Consider the following 20899-nt stretch of genomic DNA (forward strand, 5'->3'; position numbering starts at 1 on the left):
CCAGAAAGAAATCCTGGATCCGCCCCTGGTTAAAATTTAGGTAAATTGTAATCAATCACACAAAAATTTTGTAAGTTGATCAAGCTCTAACTTCAACGGAGCCGAACCCAGGGGGAAAGCAGGCGATCTCGCGGACACGGCAGAAGTGCACCCGGCAATTGATTGGTACGCACGCTTCACCTGCTGCCTAAAATGGCAATAGTTTTTCACTTAAACACAAAATTAAATAAGCTAAATTACTATTCAGGTATTTTTGACGTTGTTTTTTCGTTGCATAGCTATAAATATTAGGTTGCAACCTCAGGTATCCATAATTTTTTCCGACGAAAATTATGCAACCCGATTGACGTCGAGAATTTTGCATTCGACTGTAAGACTGTTTTCTTCAGGAGTTAGGGAAAAAAAACCTTATCTTAGATAGGTGCAAATGGGTAAATTATAATTCACTCGGTTTGAAATATATAAAGACATAATAAATACCTGATGAAACATGTTATTTTAACTTTCACCATTTTAACGCAAAACTGGCAAGGCCCAGGTCGACGCATGCGAAGATCGTGTAATGCTGTGTTGCCATAAGCGGAAATCTTCTCTCGTTTTCAGGCCGCAAGGCGCGAGAATTAGTAACGTCGCGCTGAAAGCTCGCTGTCTCCCGGTTCAAACGCAAGGAGCGTAGTGTCCACAGCGCATAGCAGGTTGTCCAGGTTAGCGGTCTTCCAATCACAGGTTTGAGGGTGTTGAATAAACGTTCAAATTTTTCGAAACAAATGCCATCTAGATTTAGTTTCGAAAGTGGTGACCGCAGTCAGTGGGAAGCCTAATTGGGTAGAAGGGGGACTATCCAGTGACCGAGGGAGGGGAAACCAAGCCAGTCGAGGAAAGTAAACAAGCTGATGAGAAGTGGTGTCATATTTCAGGAGGGGAGGAGAGAAAAGGCCTGCGCTGGGAAAAGATGTTTTTTTTTCTTCAGGCAACATTCGTTCCCACGCTTTTCTGACCCATGCGACGATGCTCGCTACAATGAATAGAAGTGCGCTCGCCACGAACGAAGTTGAAAATTTCTGGGAAGGTATTATTATCAAGATTGAGATATTTTTAAGGTTTTAGGACGAAATTCACGGCTTTTTCCAGGTTTTTTCACAGTAGACGAAATTCTCGGCTAATTCACGGTTTTAAGGTTTTCACGGTTGAGTGGGAACCCTGCACTTCATGAATATTCCTTGTTAGGGGCTCCTTTCGACGAGAGGCCGGCCGCCAATTACATTCCTTATTTTTCTCCGTGGTTTGAACGTTATCAGTATTTACCTATTCTCGTAAATAGCCACTTTCCTTATAATTTGATCCTACAATGGGTAGAATGATAGGTACATTTATAGAGACATTTACAAAGTGAAATAAGTTACTTGATAAAATCCCACGGTAACCCTGATTTAAGAGTGTACTTACCTTGAGGATATCCCATTGACAATATAGATAATGTATTTGACTCCATTCTGTGGATCGACCACCACTTATTCCTTTTATTTTTGTCCTATCGAACACATGCAAAAAACTTCTTCGGCAAGTAAATAGAGGCACTAGACGACGGAGCACTTTATACGGTTTTATGGGATACACGATTTATATGGTTTTCACACGTTTTTCTATTGAAGGTCCACGCTGCAATACACTTACCACATTACGCAAATAATGTAGGTGTGTCACATAGATCACAATCTGCGATCAACCTATTTTAATTTAATCTTTCCAAACAATCCTCAAACAATCCAAAGCTCCCCCAACAATCGCCTTTATTTATTTCAACAACGCCTTGGCAACCCAACCCTATCCCAGGTTTGACGCTAAAACAGCAATTATATTCGCCAAATTTGCTTTTGAGTGCCTACATATACAGTTTTTCTATCCACTTCCTCCGTCTGTCATCAGTGGGTACCGTGCCGTGATGTAACGCGCGCACGCTCCATCACGTGTTGTCAAAGAGTCGATGAAGATTATTTTTAAAGACTCATATCTCACCTATAAAACATTATTCATCCGCGGAATTTTCGGCAAGTACATTTGAGGCAAGGATCTTATTATTTTAGTACTTTTAAAAAAGTTTGCATGTTCCCCATTGGTTTATATTTGAAGTTGAAATAATTTGTTGCACAATTAAAAATGTACGAAAAAATGTCCGAAAAAATGTACCGTGTAACCACCTAGCCGTGGATCTTGTCCATGTGAATGTACAAGAATCTGTTCAGCAAACCATTCAGAAAAATGTACAGAATCTTGTACATTCTAATGTACCGTGTAACCAGGCCTTAAGAGTGGTAGAGATATGTGCAATAAATTTCTCTTTTATCATGTCTATATGGAACTTACTTTCTGAACATACATCGCCGGGGCGCAGCTAGGAATTAAGGCTGGTGGGGGGGAGGGGTTTAGGTGTAACTTATACCGGGGTGTGTGGGGGTATGGAATACCCACCAGGATAAGCTTTAGGTGAGAGAATAATAAATTGCAGAATTTCAAGAGAAATGGTTCAAAATGGTGAGTTTTACGGCTTTCTGAGGGATATTATATTTTATTGATCCTTATACTATGTATTCTATTAGTAACATAGAATATCTTGTTTATATATAGTAATATATTTCCCTTGGGCTACATCCTTGCTGCCGTGGAAAGGCTTGCGTGTTTCTATAACCTCTAGAGCTGCACTGGTGGGATTAATTCTAAATTTTTCCCAGTAGAGCCAGCCATACCAGACAGGTCGAAGGGTAGGAGCCAGACAAATAGTCCACGAGATGGTGTCACGTGAAAAACACTGTTGGAATGGAAGTGGGAAACCCTACCAACTATCTCTTCCCTGAAAAAAGGAGTACAACCAATTGAGCATTGGTGACTCTGAAGGGGAGTTGGAAGCACTGAAGGGGAATATGAGGAGAGAATATCAGGAACTAGTGGACATTAGTGTAAGGGAGATTGAAAGTATGAAGACTGTTAAGGAAAGAAGGGATAATATTAAAATGGGAATAGTTAAAGCGGCTGAGAAGTCAATTGGTTATGTTGACAGTAGAAGATAAAGAAGCCGTGGATAACGGAGAACATGGTAAAAGAAATGCAGGAGAGGAGGAAGTGGAAGAACATGGACACAGAACAGGGCAAAAGAATGTATAGGGAACTAAATAATCGATTACGACGTGAAACTAAGAGGGCAAGGGAGGCTTGGTGGGAAAGATAGCGTGAGGAAATGGAAAAGTTTCAGAAGGAAGGAGAGGAAGGCGTGTTATATGGCAAAGTTAAGTCGTTATCGGGTGGCAAAAGAGGGCAAACCATGCTTAAAATTCAGACACTTTACTGATTAGAATCAGAGGTTCCACGGATCAAGTCCCAGTGACGGATGACTTGATTCTGCACACACATACTTTAAACATTTTTCTGATCTTAAAACTTCGCAATGCCTATCACAAGGTCCATGGGATGCTGCATGGCTATTGATTCTTACGCGCTTACTTATTTGTTGAAATTGGACTACTATATTGCATAACCAATTGGGCAGTTGACTGAGGAGTGAATTTTGACTAGCATTTCCGCGTCGTCCAACCCAGCTTCAAGGCCCCTAACATTAGCTGCATGTGCAATGTGTCACGGCCTACGCTTCTTCTACCCTTCAAGGGAAAACTCCTATAGAGTTCCTCACAGCAGAATGAAAGCACTTTTTTGTGCCACCTACGAGAAATCAGTTGCCTGTTTTCAGTTCCGTATTGAAATGCTTTGCTTTGTATTCTACGCCCAATAATAGTTTCCCGAGGATTGTATTGAAATCAATTTTACTTACAGTTTAGAAATGGTATTTAAGAGGCAATAAGAGAAGACAACAGACTGACTGACTAGTGGAATAATTGGAAACTCCTTAACAAACTCATTGTAAATGACGAATTATGATGTAGTATTTCATCAATAATAATAATTATTATTAGTTTCACAGAGGACACATTACGTCATGATTAGAGGTCCGTGAAAGCAATTTAATTTTTTGCTAAAATTCTTTTTAAAACCACATAATTTAGGTGTTATAGAAAATCTTGACGGTGTTATTATAATGCTACAATTTTCCCATGTTTATAGGCATTTTATTATTTTGTGATACACATTTCATGTATACTTATTCTTTTATTATTCATTTTATGTAACATTCAGCACAATTTCGATTGTACAAAATTTCTGATAAAACTAAATGAAGGAAATGGTTCAAGTTGTATTGGTTCAATGTAGTCTTGGCGAATACAATCGGCAAATGACAAATCCCCACCTTGTGCATATATGTATGCTTTGTGAGCCATTTCAGAATGTTTGGATTGTCAAGTTCATTCTACACTAAATAAAGCCCTTAAAAATTCTTCTGTAGTGGCAACAACAAGCTCCTCCTTTGCTTTCTTTGACTGAGTGACTGTGTGTTCAAATGATAGCCGTTGTTTTGCGGGTCCCCTTTCTTTCGCACGTTTATGTGTATCGCTACTGATGAGCTTTAACAAAGTGTCAAATCTTTCAAATTAAAATATTTTATCCACTTTGCACAGTAATACTCTGTCTTTCATATAAAATCCTTCTCAGCTGAATTCACTTGCCCTGGTATGAACAGTATCACTAGCTTTTGACATTTTAAAATTCCTATCCTTCGTTCGAAATTTAAAGCTGGAACTACGATAAAAAAAACAGTCCAACCGCAAAGCATAACCTGTCACGATGGTGTTTTCAAACTGAGTGCTGGGTGGCTATGGTATAACCATAGTACTGTATAACTGATAACTTGGCCGAAATGTTTCATGTCGTGGGTTCCCTTTCGGTACCCCTCCCAGGTGTTGAGGGAAGGTAGGACAGCAGCCAGATATGTACAACAAAATCGCATAGATTTGCCAATCAGTCAAGAAAGGCAGTGAAAGAATCACACATAACAAAACATAATCGGATTCAAAGAAACTTGAAAAATTATTTCCCATTTATTGATCCTGAAACATCTAGATTGACTTATTGATTGATTGAATTATTTCAATGTTCTATACAGGGTAGTTATTATCAACAACTATTTACGCAAATTTATCGACATAATAAGAAAATAATGCATGTTGTTCAACATTGTCGCCCCAATGCTTCATAAAAATTCTGAAGTTGACCGTAACATTGCATATATTAAGAATTACCGATTTTCCTCAAATGCAAAGATATAGAATAAGTTCTTCTGTTAGGTTTTGGGTAAATAGGTGGAAATAAATACTAATAAAATATACAGAATAAGATTCTATCACATAATGTCTGCATACAAACTCATTAAAATTGAAATTAATTTTGCGTTACCTAATCACACATTAATTATGGCATACTTTTTGATTTTACACTGTAAGAGTCACTTGAAAACAGCATGAGTCGCCAAAAGGCACGTGTTTCACATGAGCAGAGGGAAATTTTGATTCAATACATGCGGGAGCACCCAGGCTCGGCACGCAACCGCATCAAAGGCAGCAATGCTGCCAGCACAGTGCAATGCCTGTGGGCCAATTTAAGTGACCAATTAAATGCCTGCCCAACTGGAGCAACGAGATCAGCAGTTTAGTGGGCGAAGGTATTTGTAATTTATATTTCTCATTCATGAAGGCCTAGAGTTAGTCACTGCTTAAAGCAGTAATAAAAAAAAATTGCCAATGCTTTCAATCTAAATCAGTTAAAAGTTTCAAGAACCAGAGCATTTTATGCCTTCCTAAGCATTCCAAATAATCTCAATGCAGAATTCTAATCTATTATAAAGCTAATATTTGAATTATTTATTTTTGTTAGACATGGCAAGACTGGCATCTAGATACAAAAAAAGGCATTCAAAATAAGGACCCATGCTAGTGGAACTGGTGGAGGTGGCCGCCTTAAAATCACCCCCCTCACTGAGTTAGAGCAACAAGTGCTAAGCTTGGTGGGGGAAAAGGCAGCGGATGGGGAGGATGGCCTTGCAGACCCTTTGATAGTAAGTTTAAATTGTTGTTGAATGACCAATGACTTAAATGGCCAATTTGTGGCTGTGGCCACTCTTTAAAAAGATTCGTGGTTTTATGATAAACTTAATGAATAAAAATTTAAAGAGTAAAAGCTTAATTTGATATTTTAGTCAATAGGCTATAAAAACACATTAGCCTTCAAAATTCATGAATGATTGAGGGATGGCAGATGTACTGCATTTCATGGTTTTATGTCTAACAATTTTTTAAACTTTTTTCAGCACCGCATAAGCCAAGAATCACATCCCATACCTGCATCTGATTCGCCTTCTCCTCCTTCATCACCAGATAAAAACCCCATTCATTGCTTGACATCATATTCCCCTACAACAGAAATTACATCCCACCAATAGCCATTTCAAATCCCACTAAATTTTGAACTAATACAAAATCGCATATAAGCCACAGAAAATGCGATTACAAAGCCATCTCCAATGCCATCCACCTCACAAACATTCCCCACAGAAGAAAATCATTACCCTCCAGTCCTCCCTCCCTCAAATCCTGTATGTGACACAGTACCAAGGACCAGAAAAAGGAAGCGACCATCTCCACCAAGTAAGAAATAATATGTAACTACAGATATGGTAGTTATATGGAGGACTAAAAATATCCCTAAATGCTCAGCTGCTATTGCGATAGAACTATTTTCATGTTGCCTTACATATTCCTGAACAACCGTCAGTCAATGTTATTATTCTAATATTACTAGTACATAATCCAAGCACAAACCTTGATTGAGATTATAGAAAATAAATGACGTTGCAATAATTTATTAAGCTACTAGGACGTAATTATAAAATGAAACGCTTCAGAGTCATATAAAACAAGTCTAACTATTAGTTTTTCAGATGATGATTCCGATTGCACGTTGGCTCTGGCAGCAAAAGAGAGGACTCAGCACAGTGAGGCAAAGGCCATTGCGTTAAGTAGTTTGGCCGAGAGCATGAAAGAGACAATTGCATCCATTAAGATGGCCTGCCAAGCAATAAAGGGTGCTCGCGATGAGTACGGGGATTTAATTCAATATTGAATGTAATGTATCCAATTTTATGAAAAATTAAATTAAATCCCTCCTGCACATTTTGTTCCCAAAAATCACTTCTTTCAAGGTAAAACATTGTGCTGGTAACAGGGTTGAATGCAGTATATCTGGGGTGTAAAAATATCATCATGGGAGAGGTTGAGGGGGCAGTGAAACAATTAACTGAGGCCTTGGTGTGGGAGGTTGAACATGAAATCTATAGGCCACCATGTTTCCAGTCCTAGTGGGAAGGTGGAAAGGGACCATCTTTCTTCACTTGTGCAGGGACAGATACTTCTCTATAAACAAATAAAGTGAAGCCCATATTAAGCCGGTAAGTAATATCGAAGTACGCATCATTCATTATAAATTGCTCCTAGCTTCGGCCTCTAAAGAAGTGCACTGCTCCTCTAAGGGGCCCTCAACCTTAATTGATGAGGATAACTGAGTCAGCAGTAAAGAATCTACCCACAAATAAGTTAAATTAATATAGAAAATTGTTTAAAGTGTACCATAGCATTGAAATTTATATTCAACTTTTAATCATGCAAGACTAAATTACTGATTTTTTTCAGAACTCTGGCTCAACCCTAAATTGCTGTCACTACCAGCTGATTTTCGACAGCAGCCTTGGCCAAAAAAAAGGAGCGCAGAGTACCTACCTCATTAAAGAAAATTGATTTGAGTAAATTAATAAACATAATTGCATCAGAAATTTAAAAAAATTTCAGTCAATTTTGGCAACCATACTACCTTTGATTCAGGGGACACAGATGATCCCCTGGTGGCAACAGGTAGATAAGGTCGCAACTCGTTTATTAAATTCATAGTTAATTCCTCAGATATCCTGTATAGCCCCATAAAGGTTTCATTTGGCATTTTGAAAGGTACTGATGTGGACCTCAAATTTTTTAATCGTCTTCTATTCCTCATTATTTCTCCTCTTCTCATTAAATTTCTTCTCCTCCTTAACCAAATCAAGGCGATATCATCATCCATAATTAGCTCCAGAGGATAATGAAGGATGGTACAAAGATTTTAATTAGCTTTGAATGTATCATTCATTACTTTCAGCCTTATCATAAGTTTACAATGAACAGTTGTCTAAGAAAATTATCAATATGCTTGTCATGTTAGAATACCATGTATTATAATTCCTAATTGAGTATCAATTTGTTAGCTAAGCATAAAAAATACTTTCAATAAAATCATCAACTATATTAAATTATGTCACCCAAGCAATATTCTTAATTTCCCACTCACAATTAGTGCTACAACACCTTTGTTTTTTCCTTGTGCTAATTCTAAGGTCATCTACTATTCAAGACAAAGCTCAGAATTATGTGTTATATGAACCTAGTGCATTGATTTCACTTTTAACAAATAAAGTATCCAATAAAAACCTGTGATAACAATCATACTGAGAAATGCTTTCTTTTTCATTATTTAAAAGTGTGGTACCTACTTAACACTTTCGCTGCGGCGGACGCACTGGTGCGTCCTACGCAAACTGTTGTGCTGAGCGGAGGACGCACCCGTGCGTCCTGCTCCGACCCGTTTTCAAATGGCCATAGAATCAGCCGAGAACGTCTTGGCCGCTCCAAATTACCTCTCGCTGCTCTATTACATTTCGTACTATTCAGTGTTGGCCGTCGTTTCTAGGAATTACCTCTCATTTTTCAGCTAACTACTTCTTCATTTTTTCCATTTTTTCGTAATTTTTATGATATTTTACTTTTTTCTGAACTTAATCGTCTCGGAAGCGGAGATAAATTGGTATCATATGCATTCAAAACTCTTCTAAATATTATTTATGTCATATAAAGTGTTATATTTAGTTTATTCAAATATGTGGAAATGTGTAGATATATCTGAAGATAGCAAAAATATGTGAGCACATTGGTTTCGACAATTGTCATGGTTGCTGCATTTGAACATAATAGATATTACGTTTAGCGACGATAAATCCCTTGAAAAAATAATACGCGTAGTTGACCCAGGTTCGAAGCCAGAATTTTCCATAATAATAAAGTATGTACCTTTATCGTGCATAACGCGGAAAAAGTTAGCTCTAAGAAGTTATTACAATAAGGCATATCGAGGGGCATTAGGTAATCCCCCTCAATAATAATGAATTATAATCCATTGCACTCTTCTTTTATTCTTCCATATGGCCTATTGATTATATAAACATGCCGTAATGTTGCCGAATTTTGTTTAAATATAATGTTGCTGAACATTCAATCACTTGTTCCACAAAACCCAGAGTCAAAATATGCTAGACAAGTGTCTCGTTATATTATGGTTCAATTGCAAAGGGTTATATACTTTGTTAAACTGACTGATAGGAATATATTTACCTCTCTGCGTATACATTACACACGGAACTGAAATAGACCTCCATTTCAAGATAAAATATTTGACACAGGATCCATTAGTATTGACCTTGAGAATGAAATTCAATGCCGATGTGACGGAAATTTAATACCGGGAATTCCAAGACGATCACAATAATGTGTGAAATAAAAGGGTAATATTTCGTCTCATTTCATGCGGATATCATTTCGTATGGCCTATAAAAACAGTGTCGTCGAGGCATTCCTTTCACTCTCATCACTCCACGCCCTCTGGCTACAATATCATTGCTAGTATGACGCTGCCACAAGAAGGTACTAGGTGCTCGGAGCCTTCGGAATAGATTGATATGCTCGATTTTCGGAGATATCTATCCTCTGAAGCATCATCGGAGGTGTCACCTGTTACCTGACCACTCTGTGACCTGACTATCTTGATTTTTTCCCATCACATTAGGTAGCTAAGGAGTCAGTGGCATCAACATCTGGTTCAGCGGGAACGTGATGAAAAAAAGAGATGAATAACCTAAGAGAAATTTGAAGAAAAAGACTAATTTAGAGTTGATGGATATCCTTATGCGGTTTGATGAGGAGATGGATAGCAAGGAAGATAATGCATTCCAGAAAGGAATTCCAAAGGAGTCTTCCGAAGAGAGTCAGGAAGAAAACGCCCATGAACCTTCATCAAAACTTTTCCGAAAGCACTCAAATAACTTCGATTTATGGTACTAAGCTGAACTCCAAGTAACAGATATCCCTTTTTCTGGCACCTCAGGACTAAAATAAAATGTTCCCAGCGAGAATCCTTACGACTATTTAGTACTCATTGCTAGGGACATGCAAAAGGTGGGGTTATTTTATAGCCAAAAGTAGTGTTATTTTTCTACAAAAGCGATGTTATTTTGCCCTGAAATCGGTGTTATTTTAACGGCAAAATAATTTATGCTGATTGAGAGCCATCCTTCCTGTGGCCCACACATTGCCCTAAATTTAGGATATTATTGACCGGGAATAATTTAAGCAATAATATACATGGAGCATTGACTGAATTCACCTATTTTACATATTTATCCTTCGCGTATACATGTATCTAGCTTATATAGAGAGAAGTTACTTTTAAATGCTTGTAATTTCAAATGAAATATTGCTATTGTGATCAAGTTCTCATCTTTTACATTTGTTCTCTTATCTGTTAACACAGTGATATAGCAGGAAAGAAATCTTTCTCAGTCCATGTTTGCCGAAGGGATCCAAATTGCTTAAAGGCACTTAGATGCGAACGATGTCTCAGACATTTGAGCTCCTGGATTGCTTTAATTACATCCACTGAACCCCGGGAATTTTGCTTTTGTAGTAATTTCTGTAATTCTCCCAACCCCAGCATCAACTTCTCTGTCTCCATTGATTCAAGGCCATGAATTTTTTGTTTTTAAGGCAGGGTTCATGTCTGTAGACGGAACTTCTTGGGGATCAAAAACTAGATCTTTTCAAATACCTGTTTTTTTGCTTAGGTCTTCTACCATAAGAGAACTAAGTTTGGGTGATGCCTATTTAGCCATCTGCATAGGTATTGACTTTACAGCAGCTGCGTTAGAGGTTTTCATGTTTCGCAGATGTAATAAGTGGTTTTATCTAAAAAAAAAGTACTCTTATGAATATTCTCGAGGCTCATTTTTAACTTTTAACTCTTTCAAAATGGTGGAGTTCTCTCCTTAGCATGAATGCAGGACTGTGCTCCATGAGACTCTTCGGTCCCCTCTGTATGGAGCATTTATGCTGGACATCTGTTAAGAAAGGTCTTGCAGATAATAAAACACTCTCAACACCAACCTTTTCTGATCCTTCCTAGTGGGCATTTTGCATTATCTTGGACTCTGAGGGTAGTTGGTCTCTCTCCTTTCGTGGTTTATAACCCTACCAGTGGCATTGGTTCACTGTCAACTCATGCTTTGTTTATGTGAATTTATATCTAAATCTATATAGATGATTGTTGATTGCACGTAAATTGCAGTCTTCCAATTGAATTCCTTGATTTATTCTGAGAATATTAAAATTTTGAATGAAGCTCTACTGTCAGCATTAATGAATTTACTGCAGTAACAATTTCCATGTTGATTTTATACTGAAAGCGAGATATAAGTTAACATTTATGGTAGAATTTCGTTTAAAAATTGTAAACGCTGCCAAAAGACAAAGAATTCAGTTCTTAGTTTATATTTTTTGAGAAAGAACCATATATTTATTTCGCAATCTAACTGAATGAACAATTGCATGACTGCGGTCCCTTGCAACAAAGAGGGGTAATAAGAGACAAGGGTCTAGGTAAATGCTTGCGGATTTCGGCAGTTTTTGCACAGATTATGCCAGTCCATGGTGTTGGCCTGTGTTGGGTCCCGAAACTAAGACTTTGCGAACCCACGAATGTCATAAAAGGAGGAGACCAAGGAAACGTATTTTCGGCATTAGGCCTGCGTAGGAAAATCTCAGACGAAGATTTTCGTCTCCCGGGTCAAGAAACATCCTGCTGTACATTTCCGTCATTAGCAGCGAAAGGGTTAACTCTTTATAGAATATGAGCATTTGGATAGTTTGTTGGAAATAGTAATCTTGATTTAAACTCGCGCCAAGTTCTTTTTGCACAGTGTGTTTCAGCTGTTTCTATTTTATTTGTGTGCTTCTTTTGTTTGTCTGTATAAGTTCCCACTTCCGGTTTTTCTAATGAAGATTTCACACCTATACAGCCATGTGTTAATTAATTAATTATCCTACCCAATCCTAACATAGTTTGAATCCTCCAGTAATTTTATTAAGTCAACCATCAGATTCCCATGGCATTTTGGCTACTTTTTAGACATCGTGAATACGGTTTAGACATCCTCTGGACAAACAAGTCGCCTTATTTCCTCGAGTGTGTTTCTTTGTGGAAATCATGAATTTTCTCCAATTCATGGGCGATTTTCACCAACTCAGACGCGATTTTCATTTTTTTTCCTTCTGCTCTGCATGAAATTGTTTTTCGAGGCGTATATTTAAGCCGTAATTTTTTCACGGCATTGGCCGCTCACCGACGCGACTAATTTCCGCGGGCCGCCGTTCCCTCTACAGCGCCGTGAAATCCAGAGATTCGTCTTGTCAGAAAGTGGCCTGAATTTTACGGCGCTGAGCCGGGAACGGCAGCTGGCGATAAGTCGTTTCGGCTGAAAGCTGCCACAATGTAGCTCCGTGTGTATTTCACGGAATAGAAAGCGCACAGCCATTTTTTGCCGCTTTCAGACTTTTGCTTTGCTCCGGCCGTCGTCAACGGCACGGCACTGTGCTTTCAAATAACCATTGATCTCAATGCATGTCTTCAAGCGAGTAGAATCGCGCAGTTGACGCATGGCGTTGTTGACAGTCAGCAAGGCAAGGTTCAATCCGGCCCGGCAGTGCGCCGTTTATGGCGTGAAATACACTCAGTGCTACCTTAAGACAACTTCCAAATGCGAGGACTTTTCGCCGGCCGCTGTTCACGGCACGGTTCCGTGAAATTCAGGCCACTTTCGAACAAGACATCTCTCTCACTTTCAAACGAGACATCTCACGGCACTGTGCCGTGAACGGCGGCCTATGGAAATTCGTCGCGTCAGAAAGCGGCCAATGCAGTGAAAAAATTACGGCTTAAATGTACGCCTCGAAAAACAATTTCGTGGGAGAAGCATGAGCAGAAGAAAAATATGGTGAAAATCGCGTCTGAGTTAGTGAAAATCGCCCATGAATTGGAGAAAATCGCAATTACCACGAAATTCGCGCATTCGCGGGAAAACCGCGGAAATCGCCTTTTTCGCGGGAAAACCCCGGAATTTGCGTTAAAATTCGCGTTATCGCATTTGCGACTTTTGCATGTCCCTACTCATTGCCAATGACGTTTTTTTGAGTTGTAACAGAAACGAAAATGAATGCTGAAAATGTAGTTCGAAATAATACTTCTCCAAATGTTAGAATAGCGTCATGGAATAAGTCTTGAGTCCAAGATAATTGGAAATTTTTTGGACTTCAATTTCCGAAATGGGAAATATTTCTCTTAGTAGATTATAATATAATTGGAAAAAATCTGAAATATATAATCTCCCTGTTTTTTCCAAATGCATATATCGAGATAGCTTCTGCACATATTGCGCACTATGCACTTAGAAATGTGGTTGAAGGCGAACACTTACCCAGTTATCCATTTTACAAAATACGACCCTTGCATGATACATTCTATGCAAGTATGAGTGAAGTGTGCTACGCGGAAAGGGCTGTGAGTCTAGACGAATCCGTGGTTCTATGTAGTTGACGTTATCCACGGTTACTATTAAAACAATTCATTCCTAACAAACATCACAAATACAAAATAAAATTATACGTGATCACTAATCAATGCGGTTTGGTTTTGGATTGCTTGATACATTTTGGCACCGAGAGTAAAGAAGTGGAGGGAGCAGGGAACGCTGAGAAAGTGACTCACAAATTCTTGGCAAATTTTAAAAATAAGGGGTACACTGTGTACATGGATAACTTTTACGACAGCGTGAACCTTTCCCAATGTCTGCAAAAACATACTGTACAGATAGAGCATACTGTAGAGTCATTCTGCTAATGAAGAAATAAATAACCCTGATATTTTATTGAAAAATTAGAGAAGGGTGAATGTGTGGCTCGCTACAATATAATGGGGGGGGGTGCGTTTTGAAATGGAGGGATAAAAGAGATGTGAAGATGATTTCGTCCGAGTATGGACACGATTTTGCGAGCAGGCAGGGAAGGGTTTCAACTAAGCCCAGTATGGTGGACGCCTACAATAAACATATTGGAGGCAAAGACAAGACCGATCAGTTGTTGTCATATTGTCTTTGCATAACAAAAAACTCTCCATTGGTACCTTAAGTTGAGAATATACTTTATTCAGATAATAATTATTCATTCTTTCATTCTATACCAAAGATTTAGTGGGAAACGTAAAAAATTGTTAGAATACCGTGATGAACTAATAAAATCATTGCCAAATGTCTATCCTGAGGCAATACCTTCAATGAGTTCCCCTGAACATATTCACTCGCCACATAATTTGGAAATGAAAAGAAAGGGAAGAAAAAAGTGCAGTGAAAAATGTGCCAAAAATAGAGTGAGTGTATAGAGTGAGATCCTGATTGCCCGTAAAAAAAACGACTTTATGCTTTGGGATATTTTCGTAAGTCTAAAATATATCACTGACTTGGTGATGGTTTTCCGGGTTTACACCGCGTTACACAGGGTTTACACCCCGGAAAACCATCACCAATCAAGTAACCACGAAAGCCTCCGAAATAATATCACTGACTTAAATAGCACTCTTCATTCTAGTGTTTTTTTCAGTTTGATTCTTGAAAGTTATCCCAAAACATTGAGTAAATTATGAGTTTGTAATTATTTTACGAGAAAAATATTATTTCATTAAAAATAAAAAAATATTTCATTAAAAATAAAATTTTATCATTTTCGAATGCTCCAAATTTTTAAATATATCTATTTGTTTGCAAAATAAGTCGAAATACATGAACGTTAGAAAAGAATTAAGGGAGATAAAATTTTGTCGTGGAGCGGGTTGCATAACTCATGTGACACGGGTTGCATAGCTTTGCCAATGCTGTGAGCGGAGGACACACCCGTGCGTCCTTCATATTATTTGTTTAAAACAATCATAGGATCATTATTATCATTTTTTACGGTATCCATAGAGACATATCTACTTAGTTATGCACAAAAACCACTGCCGCTCACGGTGATATTTTTCATCAAAATGGCCAGCAGTGAAAGTGTTAAGCAACTTGATCTTTCATTAATACCTCTTAATTTCTAATTTAAAAAAAGATCTTTAATTAAGTGCGGGATAGGTACTCTCATTCATAGCACTCCACCGGAGTTCATATAAAGCCTTTACAATTCCTACGAGAGACGTTAATTTATCTCACAACTACGTCCCTTTATAGTTCTATTAACACGTTCAACGCTGACTGACGACGATCGTCGTCCGCCGGGTGCTATCCAGTGACGCCGGACGACGATCGTCGTCCAAGTCCGCTCTCCCTTTCCAAGGCCATATACGAGAGACGCCGACCCATAGCGCTTCCATTTTGCTTGTCAGTCGTTCATTAGCCCTCAGAGCGAGTGCATCGCCAGTAGCCGGAGCGACTCATCTCCAGGAAGGTTCCTACAGCTGTTTCTTTTCGGTGGTAAGTTACACTTTTTTTTTTGTTAATTATCACTCTCTTTTTGTGGTTTTAATGTTTACCGACCCCTTTTTAACGTAAAACAACTTTCGTATGTGGTAAAAATCATGAGTTGAAAGTTTTGCATTGTTTTATTTGAGATTTCCTCCCCCCCCCCTTTCACCTCTGCATTCTCCTCGTACCCATATTACGATTTCATCGGTGTTTTTTTATTTTTTTTATAATTTTTTTTTGGAGATATATCGCTTGTGATAAAATTTTGAAATTGCGTTTACAAAATAACTTCGTGAATTTAAAGTTGTTTCCTTTAATTGTATTTTAAAGCAGAGAAGTAAAGTCGTTCAGTAAAATTGTTACATTATGTGAAAAAAAATTCCGTTTTGGACAGATACTCATTATTCTAGTTTAGATTGAGGCTAAGCATTACAATTAGGGATGGGTCGAATAGTAGATTTCTCGAATTCGAATATCGAATTCGAATATTAAATCATTGCTCGAATATTCGAATACCTCGAATTTCGAATACCTCGAATACTAAACGATGAATGTGAAAATGTTTGACTAGGTCGCCTATGCAGCAGGAAACCCAAGATTTTGGCGAGTAATTGTGATTGCCTTTAAAGGATTCAAACAGGAATTTAGCTGATTAATGGAATATTTTAATTTTATGTAAACAATAGGGTAGTTTCCTTCATTAAAGAAAACGAAAGGTATTGATTGTGATTCGTTACCCACCATTAGTGTATTCATAGTATACAAATTATTTCGTTCCAGAAATACCGGTTTAGACTAATGGCAATGTTCAATTTTACCTCATTTGAAAAAGGCCAGATTGGCGCCCATGCGATGCCACTCCACGTGACATCACAGGGACCTAGTTTCTACACGAGAGGATCGGAGTTTTACATCGTCTGAGGTTACCAATGCATGCATGAGGCACAGAGCTCAGGGAAACATGTCTTAATAATCACACAGTCTGTTTGATAAGGTATTAATAATCCTTATTTAAGCCAAGCGCTACCAGCTAGCATGGTACTCGGCTACCTGCTACCATCCTGCGTCGTAATAGCTCTCAGAGCCTCGCCCCAAGGTCACCTCACTTGCGGCAGCGGGAACCAGAACGACGTCACGCGGAGTTTTTCCCGGCATTCATACTTACTCGTCGCGTTTTCACGCGCTAGAAAAATTTCACTTTTAATTTAATCGCGAAAAATAGATATCGTCTTATAAAACTCTAAAAGCGTTAAATACGTACTTCAGGAGTCTTAATATTTCGATTTAGGCAATAAAAAATAATAAGAAACCACCCTATTTGAGCATTACGCCTCCGTCGTATTTCTTCTTCTTCCCGGTATTTATTTTCCTGCGCAAAATGCTTAAATAAAGTCAGAAATATGTCGTGTTTGGTCTTGTTCTTTTTTAAATTACGCGCACATTAATAATATTTCAATCCAATAAAGGTGTAATAACAATTGCCGAAAGTCATTGTTAGACACCTTTCGGGCTAGTAGATGACTCATGCAGCAGTTGACCTCGAGAAAGGGGGAAATTCGAAGCAGGTAGGTAGAAAAAGGTCAGTGGGTGAGAAAAGGGGGTGGGTGCGAGACACGTTTTTATTTTTCTCGCGTAACTTGATATTTTTTGAAGCTAAGGTTTTTGTAATACAATCCCTGCGCGAGCTGGGATCTTTTGTTTGATTTCGGAGAAGAGGAAATCTTCAAGAGTGGGTGAGGCGAATGCTGAATGGAGGGGGATACCAGATCGTGGGAAATGCGCCAATGTCACTATCCCACGGCACTGAGTTCCTCCCTATGGTAGTTTCATCTCCTGGGGAAGATTCAAAATAAGTGCCTGTCATTATTAGCCACAAAGGACACACGGCAAACACCTCTCATTTTATCAAAAGATGGATGCGGGAAAATGGTCAGTGGGGAGAAAGAGGGAAGGGTGAAACACGATTCTATTATTTTCCGGTAACTTGATATTTTTTTCAAAGCTGAGGTCTTCGTAATACGATCCCTGCACGAGCCGGGACCTTTTTTTGTTTTCGGGGAAAGGGGAAATCGTCTGAGGGGGTGGGGCGAACGCTGAATGGATGGGGATAGCGGATCGTGGGAAATGCGCCTATGTTGCTATCCCACGGAACTGAGGTTCTCCTGATAGGGGACACCTGGGATTTTCGGATTTTTTTCATCCGATCAATTTCGGTTCCCCACGTCGAGCTCTTTTCACCGCTCGAACCCGTGAATTTGATGTATTTCGTCAGCTTGCCTAAAACGGCGCTGCATGCACTAGACGACTAGAGTTCTCATTTTTCCGAGTCAACTACCAACGACGTGCGAGCGACAGTGTGTGACGCGAAATTCAAAGTATTCGAGGTATTCGAGACGGTACCTTTGGCATAACTATTCGAGATCTCGAATATCGAATACTTTCTATTATTCGAGGTATTCGAGTATTCGCGGATACTATTCGCACATCTCTAATTACAATGCATTCCGGACCATGTGATTACATTGCTGCATTTAATTTTACCAGGAATATGCTATTAGCAAATATTTTACGTTTTTTTACTAGTTTGTCTTCAATAGGTGATAATTTGCAGTATTTTACTCCAGTCACTTGTAACTTGAATATTTCCTTTATGACATTCGATAAATATTTATCATCATTTGCGCTTGTTGTTATTGTAATTTTAATAAAAGTACTATTATTGATTTGCTTCAATTTTGCCTGCTGATATTGTTTCTTTTTCTCCTGTATATAGCAAACAAGTGGAAGCGAAATTTTACAAAAATTTCCTGATAACTTCCGATCCAAGTTCTTAGGCAGTAAGGTACGTGATATCATAAACATTACTCAATTATTTCATTGCTATGCGATGTTTTTTCTTGTTATACATTCATATAAACATGTACTTGTAAACATTCTTGTTTTCAGAAAGGAAACGCGGAGGTAACAAGGGGGAATGGACCGCAAAGGGAAGGGACTACCGGGGAAAGGGGTCCCGAAGAAAGGGAAGCGGGGTGTCAAAAGCCAGTCTATTGAGAAAACCACCCAACTCCCCTCATAACCTCCCCTTCCAACCTCCAGCAGTACCCCAGCCCTTCGAGTTCTGGTGAAAGCCACCAGCCCCCTGACACCCCTTCTCGTCCCCCAAGTCCGCAGCCATCGGCCTCGCGGTCATTTCCACCCCCAAAAAGGAAGAGGAGGGAGGAAGAAAGAAGATTCGGGAGGGTGCTTTCTGCAGAGGAGATGGCGGAACTTCTTTCTATGGACAAAGAAAGCGAAGATTCCTCCTTCGGGGAAACGCACTGGGGATCCTCGGAGGATGAAGAAGAAGGCAGAGTGGGTGATCCCTCAAGATATGCTTCTCCTTCCCCTCCTGGCCCTCTATGCTCTCAGTCCTCTCCCCTTATGACGAGAACTGCGACAAAGACTTACACTTGGACGGAAAAAAGACCAACCCACCCACAATTCCCCTTCACTGACACCCCTGGCCTCAAGACGCAAGACTCAGGAGACGATCCCCGTAAATATTTTGACCTCCTCATGACAGATGACATGGTGGACTTGATAGTGACGGAGACAAATAGACAAGCAGACGTTTTAATTTCTGCTAATGTATTTCCCCGAGCAAGAATAACGAAGTGGAAGCCGCTCACATCGGTGGAATTTTTAACGTTTTTGGGGTTCTCTACCACATGAGCACATGCCCATTAGGCCGGCCCTTATTTTTCAGAATTTCGAAAAGTTATGTTTTCCTGGTCTCATAATGATCCAAATGAGGTTTATATTCACGTGTTGAAATTTGGTTACTTTAAAATAATGGCAACCCGTGCCCCAAGGGCCCTAAGTACTAAGGACCCTCAATTGAGTTTTTTCGGATAAAAAAAATGCTATTCCTAAGTAAAACGTAAAAGTAAAGTCCTTTAGAGCCAATTTTCTGTTGGTTTTGACCTATCTCTAAGCGTTTAGGAGATATCGTCCGTCGTAAAGCAATCCCCCCCAGGGCGCCACCCCGCACAGCGGCACCGCTGAGGTACGGCCCGCACCACTTACTACAGACTTCCCCTCCACCCCCTCCCCTCCCTCGGCAAAGACTTTGCTCCTGACGACAAGATTTACGTGCTAGTGGTACAGTATTGAATAGTTTTGTTCATCTTCTGTCATGATTAATGTTGTTAAGGCCCATAATGTCAATTTTAACTCTTCAACGCCGTATTATGTACGAGTACTGGGTACATACCCCTTAAACCTTGATTTTTTTCCGCCAAACGGCCGCGAACCATTCCAGCAGGCTTTGCTCCATAGTGCTTTTTATGTACAAAATATTATAAGCATGTGATACAATTGTGTCTATGAATTATAAAGGAATGAAGGGAATGGGCAGGGCTTTCAGGGCCCGCACCACTTACTACAGACTTCCCCTCCACCCCTTCCCCTCCCTCGGCAAAGACTTTGCTCACACTGGCAAGATCTAGCCTCTGAAGAAATGTGCTTACCTTAGAAAGAATTTAATTGCCATAATAATACTTGCAATCCAAGAGATGAATTTATTTACACTCTGTCCATGAATTTCGTTACATTAACCAAAATAAAATACATATTCATTGTATTTCTAATTTTTCACTGACATCCCATATTTGGCAATTAAAGTGCCTTTCCGCACGTAAGGGTTGTACTACGATGAAAAATCACACTCAGTATTAAATTTGGAAAGCCCTCTTTCTTCAAAGTGACTGCCTAAAAATCTTAAATTAGTTTCACCCCTCTCGCTGCACTATTATTTCCCACTTGAATTCCCGAATAATTTGCAAATTGTTCTTGGATGTTCATCCCATCCTCGTATGAGCGCATCAAATAATGGAGTGCATATTAATTTCCACTAATAACTTCATTTTGTTCTCCTCTTTATTTACGTAAGAACGTTATTTCTTCAGCCCAAGCACATTTATCCGAGAGATTAACTGCACTTTCCTCCTCGTGCATCAAAAATTCAATGGTACTGCTCCTTGCATTTTCAAACAAATCATCAAGCTTGTTACCAAATAATCTCTTATCTTCATCTCCACTGTAGTTCGTGCTCTTTTTATGTCGTTGCACGTTCATCCATTCTTTGCGTTATTTTTCTAACTTTTCAATCACCTTATTTTCCATAATAACAGGAATTCTAGTTTTGCACTATGGATGAGACGCATTTCTCACGGTTTTTCTCGCACTAATTGTAAGTTTTATAAATTTCGAACCAATTAGGTGATAGAGAAA

General features: G+C 39.1%; 1 protein-coding gene and 2 long non-coding RNA genes across 19 annotated transcripts in view; 2 read left to right on the forward strand and 1 right to left on the reverse strand.

Moving 5' to 3' along the window:
• The window catches only part of LOC124158098 (Golgi reassembly-stacking protein 1-like), a 90063-nt gene that overhangs the window by 40836 nt on the left and 28328 nt on the right, over positions 1-20899 (reverse strand). The gene's annotated exons all lie outside the window — the stretch shown is intronic.
• On the forward strand, positions 4793-7678 carry LOC124158101. Its single transcript, XR_006864731.1, has 5 exons — positions 4793-5602; positions 5815-5995; positions 6248-6584; positions 6870-7384; positions 7626-7678. It is a non-coding gene; the product is annotated as an uncharacterized LOC124158101 (long non-coding RNA).
• Positions 14118-18903, forward strand: LOC124158103. The gene is made up of 3 exons (XR_006864733.1): positions 14118-15634; positions 18399-18467; positions 18572-18903. It is a non-coding gene; the product is annotated as an uncharacterized LOC124158103 (long non-coding RNA).

Source organism: Ischnura elegans, chromosome 4, assembly GCF_921293095.1.
Source record: "Ischnura elegans chromosome 4, ioIscEleg1.1, whole genome shotgun sequence".
Taxonomy (NCBI): domain Eukaryota; kingdom Metazoa; phylum Arthropoda; class Insecta; order Odonata; family Coenagrionidae; genus Ischnura; species Ischnura elegans.